We start from the raw sequence: 17,749 nt of genomic DNA, 5'->3' as shown, positions 1-17,749 counted from the left end.
TTCAAAAGCAGCAAAGTTGTCATATCTTTTGAGCAAAGCCTCATGTCCTATTTAATTTCATCCGAACTCAGATAGCAAACGCTGGTGTTTCTCTTTATTTTTTTCATCTCAACGCAATAAAATATAATAAAGGCATAGCTAAAAATAACAAAGAAGAAATCGTTTCTGTCATTCAAACACCCGGCTTTCACCTTGACTTTGATGCTCAGGAAACTCTATCATTTTTAAATATTTGCTTGCTTTCTGAGAATCAAATTGTTAAGGCCGTATGCTCTCTCCCAGCTCAGTATTCTCATTACCATTTAAAGTATGGTTAAAATCAATGGAAAATCAACACACTCCATAATGAGGCACAACTAGCATGTTCTCATCTCTGCCAGTTGCATGGTAACTGCTTACCTGTGAAAAATCTGATTTCTCCCAGGTACCATCTTGATAGGCAAAAAAGTTCAAACAACGAAAATGTTGGGAAAAAAAAAAAGTCCTTAGCAAAATGATGGGCTCAATTACTTTAGAATCTCTACCTCTGAAATTATATTATCTATTTGTATATTGGACAATTCTGGAAAATAAATTTCCACATTAAAATCCTTTTCCACATTCAAAAATAAAAAAACCTGCCTTACGTTAATGTCTAATCTCTGGTTTGGTCCATGATTGCAGAAGGTGTAACATGACAAATAGCTAACAAATATGCTGGAGCTCCTCAGAAAAGAAAACAGTGGCATGAAAGTGTGTGTCCAGTTGTTTGAATATTTACAGAAATGTCTGATTCTATTTAAGATTCTTGTGAAGATGAGTCCTGGTGGTAATTTAATGGACCGCACCTAAATCCGTGAGGGCAGTTTCTGTGTCAGTCTCCAGATCTGGAAGAGAAGATAACATGTGAAAACAAACAATGGCAAAGGTTCAGGGGCGCCTGTTTCCTGGCCCTTGGGTGAGATGCGGCCTCCTTGCCCTATGCAGGGAGTCGTTGTTTGTTTTTTGGGCATCAGTATTTTAAAAGGCTCTTCCTGGACGGTCAAAAAATGAACTGTAATTTCCTGAGAGATGCAGCCACAGCCTGTCTGAATCGGAATGAAAACCAGCCCAATTCCAACTGCAGAAATCTCAAAGACCTCCAGAACTGCTCCAGGGGACTTGTACAGCTCAACTCCAAGCAAGAGACCAAGAAACACGATCACTTCTTACCCGTCAACTGAACCCTTCCAAATCCTCACAGAACCAAGAAAATATATATATGTGAAGTCAAGAAAACAAAGCAAACCAGAAATGGCCTAGTTTTCCCACTGAGCCTGTTACTCGATGTTAAGGACTTATTCCCCTATAGAATGAGCTATGGGTTTTACTTCGAGGTTCTTCTGTATCAGGGCTTCAAAGAAAAGTTTGAATATTAATCTTCTCAATGCCTCTGAACATGGTACGCAGTTATACCTTGGATAAAGGCAGGACATTAATTCCTAAGCTCTTTACATACAGACTTCAAAAGGTTCTTTCTTCCACATCTGTGAAAGGAATGCATGGTTTCTCATAGCTGTGTGCGTATACACATACGTAACAAACAAGCACACATATATACTTGAAATGTACACATTATCAGTTACTAGGCGCCTCCTCAATGCCAACCACCTTGTCGGGCATTTTTTTACATCTTACTGCTAATCGTCATAAAATTCTTGTAGGTCATTATTACTAACCAATTTGTGAGATTTATTTTAAAACTAAAGTTATGAAAAGTAAATAAATTTGCTTAAATTTATACAGACGGTAAACATCGGCACTTGATCCTGGGATTATGTGACTCCCAAAGCTCAGGGTCTTTCTAACTTTTAACACACATCTCTTGTTAGTTAATTACTTTGGGCATGTAAGGAAGTATAGCTGGTAATAGAACAACATGGTTTGAACCATCCAGATCCACTTATATGTGGATTTCTTCAAATAAAATTTGAAGAAGTTTTTCTACAATGTAGCTGCCTCTCCTGCCTCCCCTTCTACATCCTTCCTCTTCCACCTCTGCCACCCTGAGACAGCAAGACCAACCCCTCCTCTTCCTCCTCCTCCTCAGCCTATAATGTGAAGATGATGAGGATGAGGAACTTTATCATGATCCATTTCCACTTAATGGATAGTAAATGTATTTTCCTTATAATTTGCTTAATAATATTTTCTTTTGTCTAGTTTATTGTAACCCAAGAATACAGTCAATAATACATATAAAATATAAAATAATGTGTTAATCAGCTATTTATGTTATCGATGAGGATTCCACTCAACAATAGTCTATTCATAGTTCAGTTTTGGGCCGGGCGTGGTGGGTCACGCCTATAATCCCAGCACATTGGGAGGCCGAGGAGGGTGGATCACGAGGTCAAGAGATCGAGCATCCTGGTCAACATGGTGAAACCTCATCTCTACTAAAAATACAAAAATTAGCTGGGCATGGTGGCGCATGCCTGTAGTCCCAGCTAATCAGGAGGCTGAGGCAGGAGAATTGCTTGAACCCAGGAGGCGGAGGTTGCGGTGAGCCGAGATCACGCCATTGCACTCCAGCCTGGGTAATGAGAGCAAAACTCTGTCTCTTAAAAAAAAAAAAAAATAGTTAAGTTTGGGGAAGTCAAACGTAAGGGCAGATTTTTCAACCGTGCAGAGGTTGGCGTTCCTAACCCCTGCATTTTTCAACAGTTGGCTCCATTAAGTAAACTTTAGTTTTTACCAGGATTATAGACAAATTGAGTAAGAGAAGGGTTCAGATTCAAAAGTACCAAAACATGTGTTTCTCAACTGCAAAGCAGTGAGATTAAAACAACTCCGAAGACACTCATTCTTTAATAGCTCAGGGAGAAACTTCTCAAATGTTTACTGAGTACCTACTGGGGTAAGAGAAATTTAGGGCTTGTGATGAAGGGCCAAGGTTTCAATAGCTGGTCAAGCTAAGCCTTACCTAGGGTATGTGAGTTGAGACTTACAGGCATGAGGGAGCCGTAAACACACATATCTGTGAGGAGCTATTTGTTAAAGTTCTACTCACTCACACAAAATCAAGCTCAAAGATACGTGTACACACATTCCACACACAACACAAACCTCCAGGCCTTCCTAGCCGTAGTGACTAAGGCCTACACAATTTTTCCTCCTGTCCCTTAACTAAGAGCATTTAATATTTAAGAAATAACAGTTAAACATTATATGCTTTGTGTATGTTTAATATTAAATAATACGTATTTTAATGGATTTGAAAACAATTACCAAATATATATATATATATATATATATATATATATACACATACATACACACATATATTTTGAGATGGAGTCTCACTCTGTCACCTAGGCTGGAGTACAGTGGCATGATCTTGGCTCACTGCAACCTCTGCCTCCTGGGCTCAAGCAATTCTCTTGCCTCAGCCTCTGGAGTAGCAGGGATTACAGTCACATACCACCATGCCTGGCTAATTTTTATATTCTTTTGTAGAAACGGGGCTTTACCATGTTTGCCAGGCTGGTCTCGAACACCTGACCTCAAGTGATCTGCCCACCTTGGCTTCCCAAAATGCTGCGATTGCATAAAAGTGTAATTTTAAGAAATCAGATGTTAAGTACCTGTAATGCTCAGAGCCAGGTATACAATTATTTCAATTAAAGGATAAAAAATGCCCAGGTAATTAAAAGACAATGAACAATGCTAAATAGCCAAAATGAATAGTTGAAGGTTGGTAATGATGTAAAGAGTCAAGAATTTGTGAAACATTATTCACTGGCTCTGATGTAAACTATAAATACCCAACAATACCTTGGTTCTTATCCTGGGAAAGTACATGACATTCAAAACCCTACTGGCACTTATAGATTTGGGCTCAACACATTTTCAATATTATCGAATAAACAGAGTTTCAATCATATGTAAGGAAGAGTCATATGAAAGGTATGACAAGCTCTAAATTAACCCTACTGGCCCTGCAGTCAGAAGCTGAGGTCTGAGAAAAAGAATTTAAACATTATGTGCAAGAGATAGCAGTTAATTTCATGGAATTTCAAAAGTCATACAGAACTGGACACAAAGACGTAGAAAAATTTGAAAATTTTCGGAAAAGTATAAAATTAACCTTTTGAAAGCCACCTATGCTTCAAAAAAAGTAAAAGTGAATCTAGAAAATATTATATAAACATCTAGCAAAGTGTCCTTTTCCTTTTTCATTTTGTGGTTGACCTAAATGGTCTTAAAGAAACAGTTTAACCTGGTGGCAATTACTTAGCCTAAGAAGAAAAGAAAATCTGAGCCATATCCAAATGTTAATTGAGACTTAGTGTGGAGTAGATGAAGATATCTCTTCTGTATTTTCATCAATCCACTGATTTGAAAATATTACTTGAAAATATTGTTACACATTTATGTAATCTGAAAATACTATAGATTGACTACAAAGAAGGCCAAGTACTTATGGATCCAACAATGTAGAATGTTCTCCAGCTCCGGATATCCCATTATACTCTGCATGGTATCCTATATGAACAGGTATAGAAATCATATGGTTTCAGGTTTTCTTTTTCTTTTTCTTTTTTTTTTTTTTTTTTTTTTTTTGAGATGGAGTTTTGCTCTTGTTGCCCAGGCTGGAGGGCAGTGGCACAATCTTGGCTCACTGCAACTTCTGCCTCCTGGTTCAGGCGATTCTCTGGAGCCTCCTGAGTAGCTGAGATTACAGGTGCCCACCACCACTGCTAGCTGATTTTTGTGTTTTTAGTAGAGACAGGGTTTCACCATGTTGGCCAGACTGCTCTCAAACTCCTGACCTCAGGTGATCCGCCTCCCAAAGTGCTGGGATTACAGGTGTGAGCACCTGGCCGACTCCAGGTTTTTATCAGGCAAGTAATGCTGGTACTTCTTTGCACTACTAGACCCCATTTGTCCTTAGAGTTGATGTACTTTTATCACCATTCAGGATGGTCTACAAGTTCTACCCACCTGATAAAAATCAGAAGAGACAGTGGAGGCTCCCATTTACCGGGTGTCCCACAATTTGCGCCCAATTGCTATCAGATTAGGAGAAAAACTAGGATGTTGTTTCTGGGATGTAAAGAGCACAAGAAAGAAGCTACTTCATTCCTTTTCTGGGGTCATTTTCTTGTTTTTCTATTTTCTCTTCTGTCATCACAAAAAAAAAGCCATCTTTATCCTATTACTTGTTTTCTTAAAAAAAATTTATGAAATGTTTTTTGTTTTCTTCCTGTTATATCTGTTTTAATGACCCACTGCAGGCAGAGTGAAATCAGCGCCTATGTAAAAAAATATTTAATGTGACACTTTTAAACTCAATTTGTAATTTACTTTGCTAATTTCAACTTTGTTGAGTGAGTTATTCATTTCTTGACTGCTTATGTGTTTAAAACAATGACATAAATGCATATTAAAATTCTACAACATTCTATATAAGCATAATGCCTCTTTATTCCCTACATCCGTAAGAGTCAGGGCTTAGCTCATGAAATATTTATTAAGCAATAAATATGCTATGTGTTCACCAGACAAAACACCACCTCATTTATAAATTAGGTAGCCACGTACACCTGTCACTCAATAAATCAAGAGCAGTTAAGAAGAAACATTTAGTTGCCTACTGCCCTAGCTACATGGAGATTTGTTTTACTCTCAGATGTTTCATGTACTAATTGGCAAAAGCAATTTGATGGCTATTTTGCAGGCTTGAGGTGATAGGATTCCCAGCCACCTAAGTTACATTTCAAGTGCTTAGTAAGGACCTGCTCTGTAACTTTCTCAAGCAGGAGGCAGGGCTGTGGTCTGTCCACTGCCTATCAATCTTTAGAACTTCAAAAGCCAAGACTTTTTTCCATTGCAGAATTTCTAATTGGGAGAAGGCATTCCCACAGGATAATGTACTTCAAATCTATCTAAACTGGAAAAGGGCAAAATATGTCCTCCGCTTCTATGAAATGAATGGATGGCACCAACATCCAGTCACTATTGATGCACGCTTTCATTCAGTTTTTCTACAATGGTTTTGTATTAACCCAATCCTCAGTGACTCCAAGGCTTGAGAATTCCCTGAGAAAATGGCTTGGAAAGGAGTTGTGTTGCTACCTCCTGGCCTTCTTCTAATAGTGTCTTGAATATTGATGGCTGAGAAATGAACTATTTCAGCTCCAAAATTAATTCCAATGAACAATGTTTTCTTTTTTCAAAAATTGTCTTTGCTTTTCAATGAATTGGATATCTTGGAATTCCTTTCAAAGAGTTTTGCAGTTACTATAATACTACCCTCCAAAGTCAAAAGTAAATATATTACAGTAGAAGATGGTGTTTGCTCCCCCAAAAAAGACAACAAAGAAGCACAAATGATTTAGTGACTCATTCAAGTCCACTCAGCAATTCAGAGGAAATAAGGAAATAATAATTAGATGTCTGACTCAGTGAACATGTAACTACTGCATATCCCAAGCACACAATTAGGAAAGTGGGGTGAGCAATTTTTAAAAAATGCTGTGGCTCACACCTGTCATCTCAGCACTTTGGGAGGCTGAGGCAGGTGGATCACCTGAGGTCAGGAGTTTGAGGCCAGCCTGACCAATATGGTGAATCCCCATCTCTACTAAAATACAAAACTTAGCCAGATATGATGGTGTGTATCTGTAGTCCCAGCTACTTGGGAGGCTGAGACAGGAGAATTGCTTGAACTCCAGAGGCGGAGGTTACAGTGAGCCGAGATCATGCCACTGTACTCCAGCCTTGGTGACAGAATGAGACTCCATCTTTAAAAAATAAAAATTAAATTAAATTTAAAAAGGTTACTCTGTCCCTCTTCATGCACAATACTGTGCAAATCCTACTTTCACAATACATGGATCTCTACACAACTTTCATTTACAATACTCACAAAGAGAAAAGGAAGTATTTATCAACGCACTTCACCTATCATCAAGATGAACGAGCAGACATTAGTGATTGGTTTTTCAAGTTCTAAACTCTTATGTTCAGATGAAAAAAGGGAAGGGACAAGAAGACAGGTATTATACAGCACATGCGTTGAGGAAGGGAATTCCTCTAGGGCATTCCCAGGCTCTGTCACACAGCTAGCAAAGACATCCTAACAGGAGCAGTTTTGCCTCACTTTCCTGCATCCCAAGGAAACTGGCAATGTTGGAGACATTTTTGATAGTCATGACTGGGGATGCTACTGGCATTTGGTGGGTAGAGACCATGAATGCTGCAAAATCCCATATGATGCACAGCACATCTTCCTATAACAAAGAGCTCAAAAGGTCCATAGTGTTATGAAAAAAAAAAAAAAAACACCTGAGCAAAAACAACAAACTGGAGTATCACATTACCCTCAAATATACTACAGAGCTATAGTAACAAAAACAGTATGGTACTGGCATAAAAACTGACACACAGACCAATGGAACAAATAGAGAATCCAGAAAAAAAAATCCACACACCTACACTTTTGTCACTTTTGATAAAAGTGCCAAGAAAATATGCTAGAGAAAAGACAGTCTCTTCAATAAATGGTGCTGGGCAAACTGGATATCCATATGCAGAAAAGTGAAAATACACCTGTGTCTCTTGCCATCTATAAAAATCAATTCAAAATGTATCAAAGACTTACATCTAAGACCTCAAGGATGAAACTACTACCAGAAAACCAAAGAGAAAATCTCCAGGACATTGGTCTGGGCAAAAATTTCTTGAGCAATACCCCACAAGCACAGGCAACCAAAGCAAAAATGGACAAATGAGATCACAAGTCAAAAAGCTTCTGCACAGCAAAGGAAACAATCAACAAAGTGAAGAGACACCCCACAGAATGGAAGAAAATATTTGCAAACTATGTATCTGACCAGGGCTTAACGACAAGATTCTATAAAGAGATCAAACGACTATAGAAAAAAAGCTAATAATCCAATCAAAACATGGTTAAAAGATCTGGATAGACAATTCTCAAAAGAAGACATACAAATGGCAAACAGGCATATGAAAATGTGCTCAACACCTGATCAATAGAGAAATGCAAATCAAAACTACATTGAGATATCATCACACCCCAGTTAAAGTATCTTCTATGCAGAAGAGAGGCAATAAAAAATGCTGGCAAGGATGTGAAGAAAAGGGAACGTCTGTACACTGTTGGTGGGAATGTGTATTAGCACAGCTGCAATGGAGAACAGTTTGGAGGTTCCTCGAAATATTAAAAATTAAGCTACCATACAGTCCAGCAATTGCACTATTGGGTATACACGCCAAAGAAAGAAAATGTTTGCCATTTGTATATCTAAGAGATATCCACACCCCCATGTTTGTGGCAGCATTGTTCACAATAGCCAAGATTTGGAAACAAACTAAGCGTCCCTCAACGCTTAGTTGAATGGATTAAAAAAAAAAATGGAGTACTATTCAGCCACAAAAAAGAATAAGATCCTGTCATCCATCCAACAGCATGAATGGAACTAGAGATCACTATGTTAAGTGAAATAAAGCAGGCACAGAAAAACAAACATCACATTCTCATTTGTTTGTGAAATCTAAAAATCAAAACAATGGAATTCATGGACATATAGAATAGAGGGATGGGCTGGGTGCAGTGGCTCAAGCCTGTAATCCCAGCACTTTGGGAGGCCAAGGTGGGTGGATCACGAGGTCAAGAGATGGAGAACATCCTGGTCAACATAGTGAAACCCTGTCTCTACTAAAAATATAAAAAAAATTAGCTGGGCATGGTGGCGCATGCCTATAATCCCAGCTACTCAGGAGGCTGAGGCAGGAGAATTGCCTGAACCCAGGAAGCGGAGGTTGCGGTGAGCCGAGATCGTGCCATTGCACTCCAGCCTGGGAAACAAGAGCAAAACTCTGTCTCAAAAACAAAAAAAAAAGAATAGAGGGATGGTAATCAGAGGCTGGGAAGTGTAGTGGGGGGCTGGGGTGGGGAAAACGTGAGTATGCTTTATGGGTAGAAAAAAAATAGAAGGACTAAGACCTATTTGACAGCACAGGGTGACTATGGTGAATAATAATTGCACACTTTAAAATAACTCAAAGGGTATAACTGGATTGTTTGTAACACAAAAGATAAGTCCTTAAGAGGATGGATACCCATTTTCATGATGTGGTTATTTCACATTGCATGCCTGTATCAAAACAGCTCATGTACCTCATAAATATATAGACGTGCTATGTACCCACGAAAATAAAATTTAAAAAGCTGAGCTAGTGATAGGACCTGGATCAAGTCACTGAATTTCTAGAAGGCCAGGTCTTTTTTGAGTAACACTATCAATAACACAGCATACCTACCTCGAAGTGTAGGTGAGGGCACCACAAGGGACAATCCAAGCAAAGCCCTTCATCCAGTTACTGAAATGCTTATTGAATTGGAAGTATTTTTATTATTCTTAGTAATATTAATGCCCATCTATCTTTCACGTAACAAGCTATGAGGAAAAGAAAGAAACTATACGAGGCCACAAAAACAGGTGCCTATTTTAAGCGGATAATAGTATTAAGCATTAAGAAAATAAAATTCAGTACTCGAATAGTCATACTTGGTTCATTCCACAATATTTTACTCTAATCTCATCATCATCAATAAGAAAGGAAAATGAAATAAACGCAGTCCCCCAGAACATTTCCTCATCGTTCACCATCAAAGTTCCAGACACCTCACTCACTGGGTGATTAGATAATACAGCATTGTGGGTAATATTTATTCACAAGAAATTTAAGCTGAAGCGGATGGGAAAAAATATTCTCATATTAATATCGTCTTTGAAACGCGAGCTCTTCTTCCAAAGCTGAGTTTTTATGTGAAGCCTTCAGGGTTTTCATTTTGTTCTTTGGAGCTGTCAGTGGTGACCACATCTGAAGAGGCTGTTTGCATGTGTCTGCTGAACCTGCGGCAGGGTTTGAGGAACGGCAAAGTGTTCACTTAGAAAAAGAATTTCCATAGTCAAGTCCTTTAATTTGTTGACATAGTTGGAATTTGAAGAGCAAGTTCCAGTTGAAATGACCTAGGAATTGAATGTTTTTTCTGTTTTAGGTGGTGAAGAGGGCCAAACCACAAGATTATACATCAAATGTGCAAACAAAACAAATTGGGAAAATCTCGGACAGCTGAAATAGCTTTTGCGTAGGAATTCCTTGGTGCTATTGGCACACTGGTGTCTGCTGTCAGGGCCAATTACAGTGATCAAGATGGGCTCTGCTTTCTTTTCTTTTTGTTTTTCCATTCCTTAGCCAGATACAAACTGGATAACAACGCAGTTTCAAGGCTAAAACCTATTCATGCCCACTTCCTGAAATGCTAAAAGAATGTAAGCGCTAGTGTGTGTGTTTTCAAGTATCATTTTGAAAACAAAGTAAAACCAAGCTTCCTCGTTTGATGGTGAAATGGACAATTCCAACACCTTTGTCAAATATGTAGCCAAGGGCTAAATATTAAGTTAGATACTGGTTGTAGAAAATAGTATATAATTGTGCATAAAATAGCACATAATTTCCCTATGGCCAAGCAGGGGAATATATATTGATATATAAAGGAAAACCAGCTCCACCTAAGTTCAATGAGAACCAGCTTATCTTCCCACATCAACTTTTTGGATATGAACTTCTTTCTTCTGACTTTGAGAAATATCATGATCCCACTGTACAAATGACAGGATCACTACTAAATTGATTCCATGTCTACCATGCCCATGAGAATCTGCCTGATTGGCATTAAAATTTCAGTTGCTAAAACAAAACCTAAAAAAAGACCGTTTTTATTTTTTCCTTTTTACTTTAAGATGTGTGTGTGTGTGTGTGTGTGTGTACATATATATTTACCTCATATATTTACATATCTGTATCAAAATACCATATTTTCAATTCCTAAACTGTGTAAGAATTGGCACATAAATATAAGTGAGTTTTATCAGGATTATAAAACACTCATTTTAAGTATTCTTTTTTAAGTGTTCATTTTATTATAGTAAGCACATTGAAAACGCTGTCTACCCTCTTAGCAAATTAAGTATTCAATACGGCACTGTCAACTACAGGCATGATGTCATACCGCAAATCTCTGGAACTTAGTCATTTGCCACAACTGCAACTTTATGTTATTTATGTTATTGATTGAGATGGTTTCTTACTCCAGTATAATCAGTGTAGTAAGCAGAATAGATAAGAAAGCTCAGGTTCTAGAATGCCCTGAGATTGAAGCCTGATTCCAATGTTCACTGGCTCCCGTGTTTACTGCTGTGTGACTTGTGGGCATGTTACTTCACTAACCTCCTCCCAGTGCCTTCTTTTCCTCATCTGTAAAATGAAGATAGAATAATTACATGTCATGGAGTTGTTAGAATTAATCTTATATTTATATTAATATGCAATATATATACATATATGTTTATGTATATGGATATATATTATATATATAGACACACTGTATACACTGATTATATAAATGATAAACTGATTATGTAAATGATATATAAATATATATGATATATAGATGTATATTTGACATGACAAATATATATGATATATATGATGTATATTTGATATGTTCACATATATTTTTGTGCATAAAATATATAAATAATATATACAAATAATATATATAAATGTATATATACACTGATTATGTAAATTATTATATATGATTATATAAAATCAGTTTATGTATATATATATGCACTCATATAGAAATATGTATACACTGGCTATATAAAAACTGTATGTAGCATATATAAATTAAGTGTAATATATATAAACTAAATATATATTTCATTAAAAATATATGCTTTTCATGAAATATATATACATTTAACTGAAAAATATATATATTTCATTAAAAGCATGTAGAAATAATACCAAAGAAGTAAATTATCAAAATATCTTCTATGATTGTCAACTGGTGCATCACTACTCCCACAGAACACCAAGAACAGAAAATGCAGCTGCTCATCTTTGGTTCTCCAGCTCTTCACCTAAATGGACCTCATGGCAGGTGCCACATGGGCCCTTGCAGCTTTATATCTCTTTTTACCAAATATCCTGTCATTTAGATACAGTTAAATATGAAAAAACAAGATTCACCCATCTTCATTCTCAACCCCTTTAATTTACAGTATCAACAACCCTAATCTATTGAGAAATATAATGAAAACAGAATGCCCTCTACACACACACACACACACACACACACACACACACACACACATGCATATGAAATACACACTCTCAAAATAATTGTGTCTGTGTGCTGAGACTACAATTAATGGTAATTTTACCCTTTAACTTTGGATTTTCCAAATTATCAACAATAAATTTGCCTTACATTAATGACTAGAAATAAAAAGGTTTTGGGGGGTTTGGTGGCTCACACCTGTAATCCCAGCACTTTGGGAGGCTGAGGCACACGGATCACAAGGTCAACAGATCAAAACCATCCTGGCCAAGATGGTGAAACCCCATCTCTACTAAAAATTTAAAAAATTAGCTGGGCATGGTGGCATGCCTCTGTAATCCCAGCTACTCGGGAGGCTGAGACTGGAGAACTACTTGAACCCAGGAAGCAGAGGTTGCAGTGAGCCGAGATCACGTCATTGTACTCTAGCCTGGTGACAGAGCAGCCTCTGTCTCAAAAAAAAAAAAAGAAAGAGAAATAAAAAAGTTTACATTTTTCAAAATGAAGATAATTTTGGTATTATCAGTATAAGTGAACACTGCTAGGCCCCGTCAAATTGGGAAGGCAGCCTGAGCAATATAAAAACTGCCCTAAAAAAATAATAGTCTGGAATGAATCAAGCCTGCAAGAGATTTATAAGAGAAATACAATATTTGAGCAAACTGTCTTGCACTTTCAACCCAGAGGGCAGATCCGCACTTCTGTCTAACCTGAAGATGGATGGCTACGAAAGGAAAAGGCTTCTTAAGCGTTGATAACAGATGACTGGACATGCGTTATCTCCTTTATTCCCATCCCAAACTTGAGGTAGTCATCAGGGGCCTCTATTTTACAAAGAGGGAAAGTGAAGCTCAAGGTCACACAGCAGGTCAAGGGCAGCATTAGAATGCCAACCCGATTTCTTGGTGCCAAGTTAATATCCTTTCCTCATGCCACGAAGGCCCTCGACTGCCTCTGATTTCTCCGTAGCCCTCTTACATCTTTATCCATCATCTCTACCTCCCCCCCAATTCCCCGCAACCCGCCTCCCACACCAACTCTATGCCTTTTGGATCCGTCTCCATTTGCAATGAAAAATAAGTAAGAGTACAAAAGCCTCATATAGCTCTCATGCGGAAGGCCTGGCTAAGGTAGGGCCAGCGACGCCTGAACCCACCAGTATTCTCGCAGATGTGCAGCTGTGCACATGCATACCGCCTCTGCAAGGCTCATAAAGCAGCTTTCAGCAGCACTTAGAACCCTGTGTCAGCCAGCATCTGCAGTGGCCGCCAGCAACTGCACAGGAAGTGATTCTCTGCTCAGCCTAGGCAGGACCTGCCCTGTGTGCAGAGGAGCAGGCATGGAGGCCCAGAGAAGGATGTCCATCCTCTGTGGCTCTGGGAAGCACACTGTCATGTCCTAAGAGACAACAAGGGGAGAAAGAGCTGCAGAATGCCTAAGAAAAAACCTCAGTATCTGACTGTATTGAATCAGGTATTCAATGCCATCTGCTTTATAGAAATAAAGAATTAAGACGCAGCATAAGAAAGGCATTCACAGCTTTGATTGGCCATCATATTTTTCTCATTTATACCTTTCAGCATTTTTTATGTCATTTGTTTTGCTAATTATTTAAACAAGGAAATAAGTGCAATGTCCTGAGTCAACACTATGCAGCCATATGTGCACATCTCATTCAGAAAAGACATTTTCTAGTTCTGTGCAAATATTAATCAACTTGTTCATTTTGCTAGGCAAGTAGCTAAGGAGCTCTAGTTCGCCAGTGCTTAAACAGAGAGGTTAAAACAACAGAGCAATTTAATTGTAGAGCTTTCCTGAGCTTGCAAACTTACTGGTGACGAAGTGCAGCAGCCCATATTCTCTGAGGGATAAATAAATTCTATTGCAAAAATAAAGACAGTCCATTGCACCACAGAGATGTATCTAATGCCAATCACCAACTATTCTTTTGTGTGTGTGTTTTAAGCAACACTGTCTTGTTACATTGCCCAGGCTGGCTTCAAACTCCTGGGTTCAAGGTATCCCCTCAGCTCAAGCTCCCAAATAGCTGGGATTACGGGCACACCTTTGCATTTGGCCATCACCTATTCTTAAAACATCCATATATCCGTTGTCAGATTCTGATTAGTTTAAGAAGAGCCCATTTTCTCTTCCTTCTGCCTGATTTTCAGGAGGCTCCTGCCTCTGCTCTTTCTAGGGCATGGCAATCACCATGCAGCACTCCATGTTACATAAAGTAGGTTATATCTCCTTCTGTGCACAATGCCTTGAAGGAATATTCTTTAAGCAGACCAGGAGCTCTGATCCTGACTTTATCCCATAGGAGTCTGGGGATGTGCTAGGAGCGTCTCTCCGCAGCATCTACTGCTTAATTCTGGAAGTACTTGAGGCTTAAGTAACTGTTGCCAAAATAGGAGCGTTCTGCTCCTAAAATTCATTGCTTTAATCCACATTTGAATTCTGTTCATGGGACAGAGTGTTCATCAGTTGCTCAGTGGATTAACTCCTTGACAGCTACAACTAGGGGAAATCTGGCCACTCCAGCACACCAGCTGCCAGGCTTCTGAATGGGTTAAGAGTGTTTCTTTAATTTCTGATTTAACAAAATGAATGAAATTTGCATATTCCTTGCCATTACCTGTATTTCTCTAAGTTATTACAACACAGTACACAAAATGAAGGTGGACATTATAAATAAATAAATGCCCCTTGTATATCTTATTAGAAGCACTGGGAGAGACAATTTAACCTTCAGAGTTGATCCCTGCCAGTAATTTTCAGTATCCTGTGAAGATTATCTTTCAATGATTTTCTACACACAGCTCCTAGAGTCCTAACCCTTCACAAGGACAATTTCATTTCTCACATGGGAATTTTCCCTAGGTTCTTTTCTTTCAGAGGGCTTTCTATTTCAGATAAGGGCAGGGAGAGGAAAGTGGGGAGGTAGCTTAGCTTTAACATCCAGAACTGTGCAATCAAACAATGGGCAGAAAATTACAGAAATATATAGTAAAAAAAAATTATATATATAATATCCAACATACACAGAATCCTATAAAATAGGATCCTTTTTGCTAGCCACTACTTAACTGTCCAAATTAGGGACTGTCTTCCTAAATTAATAATAAAAACAGCTAGACACGTAATCCATACAAACACTGTATTAGCCCATAAGATGGACTAATTATCATTCCCGTTGTGCATATTATAGTAATGATTTTAATGGAAATAGCTATGGTTCACTGGATGCCTAACTACATTCCAGGCACTGTATTTGAGATGTCTTCATTTAATTCACACAGTAGGGTTATGAAGTTAATGCTCCAGTTACTCCCATTACACAGATGAAGAACCTGATCCCACAAAGGATACATAATGCACCGAAAATCTATGTTAATACATGCTAGGATTTAAACTCTGACCAGCTCCAATTCTAGACTTCTTGATCACTTTGCTACAATGCCTCAAAAGAAACACTAAGTTCAAATCACAATCAGAGAGTGGGATTGAAAGAGACCTCTAAGAGTTATTGAACAAATTCTACCTCTTCCTTAGGGTCTCCATTCAAGCTTTCTGTCATTTTCATAGAGGTTACTAAATTGAAACAAACTGTAACTATATCCCGTGTGCATACACAAACACATACATCATATAATCACAAAGTTGTATTTCATATGTATCAAAATAATGCTCATCTGGCTACTCAACAGAATTCTATCAACACTCCATCTGTTTTGCCTTACCAACAATCTACAGGATCTAAGAGCAGGATCTATATATGGATTCAGCCTCCTGTATCACAGACTGTAAAGTGGTAGTTATTATTATGTAAGCACCTCCCATTGCTAGAGGTACTGTTCCATGCCCCTCACTATACAGAAAGACAACAGTTAATACCAAACTGCACCCGTGTTTACAGACACAGCTGTCAGCCACAGTCAAGACTTCATGCTTTCGAAGGCTAAGTAAGACCCAAGTTGAAATGAAATGACATAGAATCACGTGTCACGTTCCCTAAGCGTGGGTGGGAAGATCTTAAGAAACACTACAAAATGACGCCAAACATCACACCAGGTTTTACTCAAATGAAACATGGGTCAAGAGCTTTTGGGCACCAATCTTATAGGCCTCACAAATAAATACACATTCTCCCTGAATAAAAATAGATACCTTCATTATATAAAAATCCATTTCTATAAATTTAAAATAATACTGTAAAACAAACTTTGCAATAATGTATGTAATGTTACTACTTTATAGAGAGAATTTAAGCTTTTATTCCAGAAGAAAATGGAAGTCTTCCTCCTGGAGTCAACTTCTAACATTAATATTGGTTGACTTGTGCTATGAAGGCCCATGAAGACTCAGGCTATGAACCCAGGGTAAGGGAACAACCCCCAAATTGCTCCAAGAAGTGGAGATGTGGCAGTTTTCTAAACCGTTTGAACTAGGACTCAATGGAACCATCAAACAATCATTTCCCTTTCTTTGACCACTAAATATAGAGGTCAGGCTTCTCTGGGAAAGTGGTATCCTGTCATGGGCTACGTGAAGCCATGGGCTTGTCATTCTGAGCACTGCTTGCTCTGTTCTAAAATCTGGAAGACTCAAGGACTGCTGCTGCCCTCAACCATCTCCAAACAAATGGGAAGCTAATCTGCATAAGCCTCATTTCCATTTTATTCATCCTCTGCCCAAATCTAGATCAGGATGTTTTAATACCATCCCACTGTGGGAGGTCGCGCATATTTCAAGGGTATCCGTGGTCAACAATTAGAAGGCATCGGTTTCAGAATTGAGTTTATGTTGGAAATTAAAAGCCAAAATAAGAGAACGCTTGTTGCAAGATAGAGAATAAGAAAAACAAAAAGGCCAGCTAATACATAAACCATGAAAGAAACCTGAATCATCACTATGGACTTCTATCTCTTGGGAGTAGCCAGAAAGCCACTATTTTTGGAATGCCGAGGACGTGCACTAGGTACTTTACTTACATTTCCACATTTATTCTTTAAAAGTACCCAGATAAATGAGGGCTTTCTTTCTTTACTCCTTGATATGTAAGTAAAAACCCAGAGGAAAAAGAAAATCAAAAGTCAGGCGTTCTTCTCAATCCTCTAAAGAGCAGAGGCAAGACTGAAATACAGTAATGTCTGACTCTACACCCATTTCCTTTACTCACCAGCCCCCATGACCTGGCTTCTGCTGACTGATTGTTTTCTGATGATAGCTCTTCATAGTACAGGAATATGTCCTAATAAGTGTACACAAGAAACTTCAGCAATTCACTCTACTTTTGGGTGTTTTCTTCTCTCTGAACATTAAACAGACTAAGACAAACCATTAACTTTAACAAAACTCTATTACAGTGTATGAACCAGATGTTTAGGTATGTGTGAATATTATTTTCTAAGAGTAAATTGGCTCAATGCCATAATAAAGGTATCCTAATAACAGGGCATGCTTGCACTCACACATATGTGAACACATACTTCTTTTGCAAATGTAATCCCATTAAAAGAGAAAAACAAAATTACTTCTGAAAACTGCAAAAATCTTGCAGTA

At 38.2% G+C, this 17,749-nt stretch overlaps 1 protein-coding gene across 7 annotated transcripts in view; it reads right to left on the bottom strand.

The window, feature by feature from the left end:
- FLRT2 (fibronectin leucine rich transmembrane protein 2) overlaps positions 1-17,749 on the bottom strand; it is a 100,099-nt gene that overhangs the window by 30,343 nt on the left and 52,007 nt on the right. For 2 of the 7 annotated variants that reach the window (XM_078335564.1, XM_035261216.3), the window contains exon 2: positions 400-866. The exons of the other annotated variants lie outside the window; for them this stretch is intronic. The gene's annotated coding sequence lies outside the window, so the exon portion shown is untranslated. The remainder of the gene's footprint in view (positions 1-399; positions 867-17,749) is intronic. 7 annotated transcript variants of the gene reach the window in all.

This window comes from Callithrix jacchus, chromosome 8, assembly GCF_049354715.1.
Source record: "Callithrix jacchus isolate 240 chromosome 8, calJac240_pri, whole genome shotgun sequence".
Taxonomy (NCBI): domain Eukaryota; kingdom Metazoa; phylum Chordata; class Mammalia; order Primates; family Cebidae; genus Callithrix; species Callithrix jacchus.
This window is presented reverse-complemented; position numbering and strand designations above follow the sequence as displayed.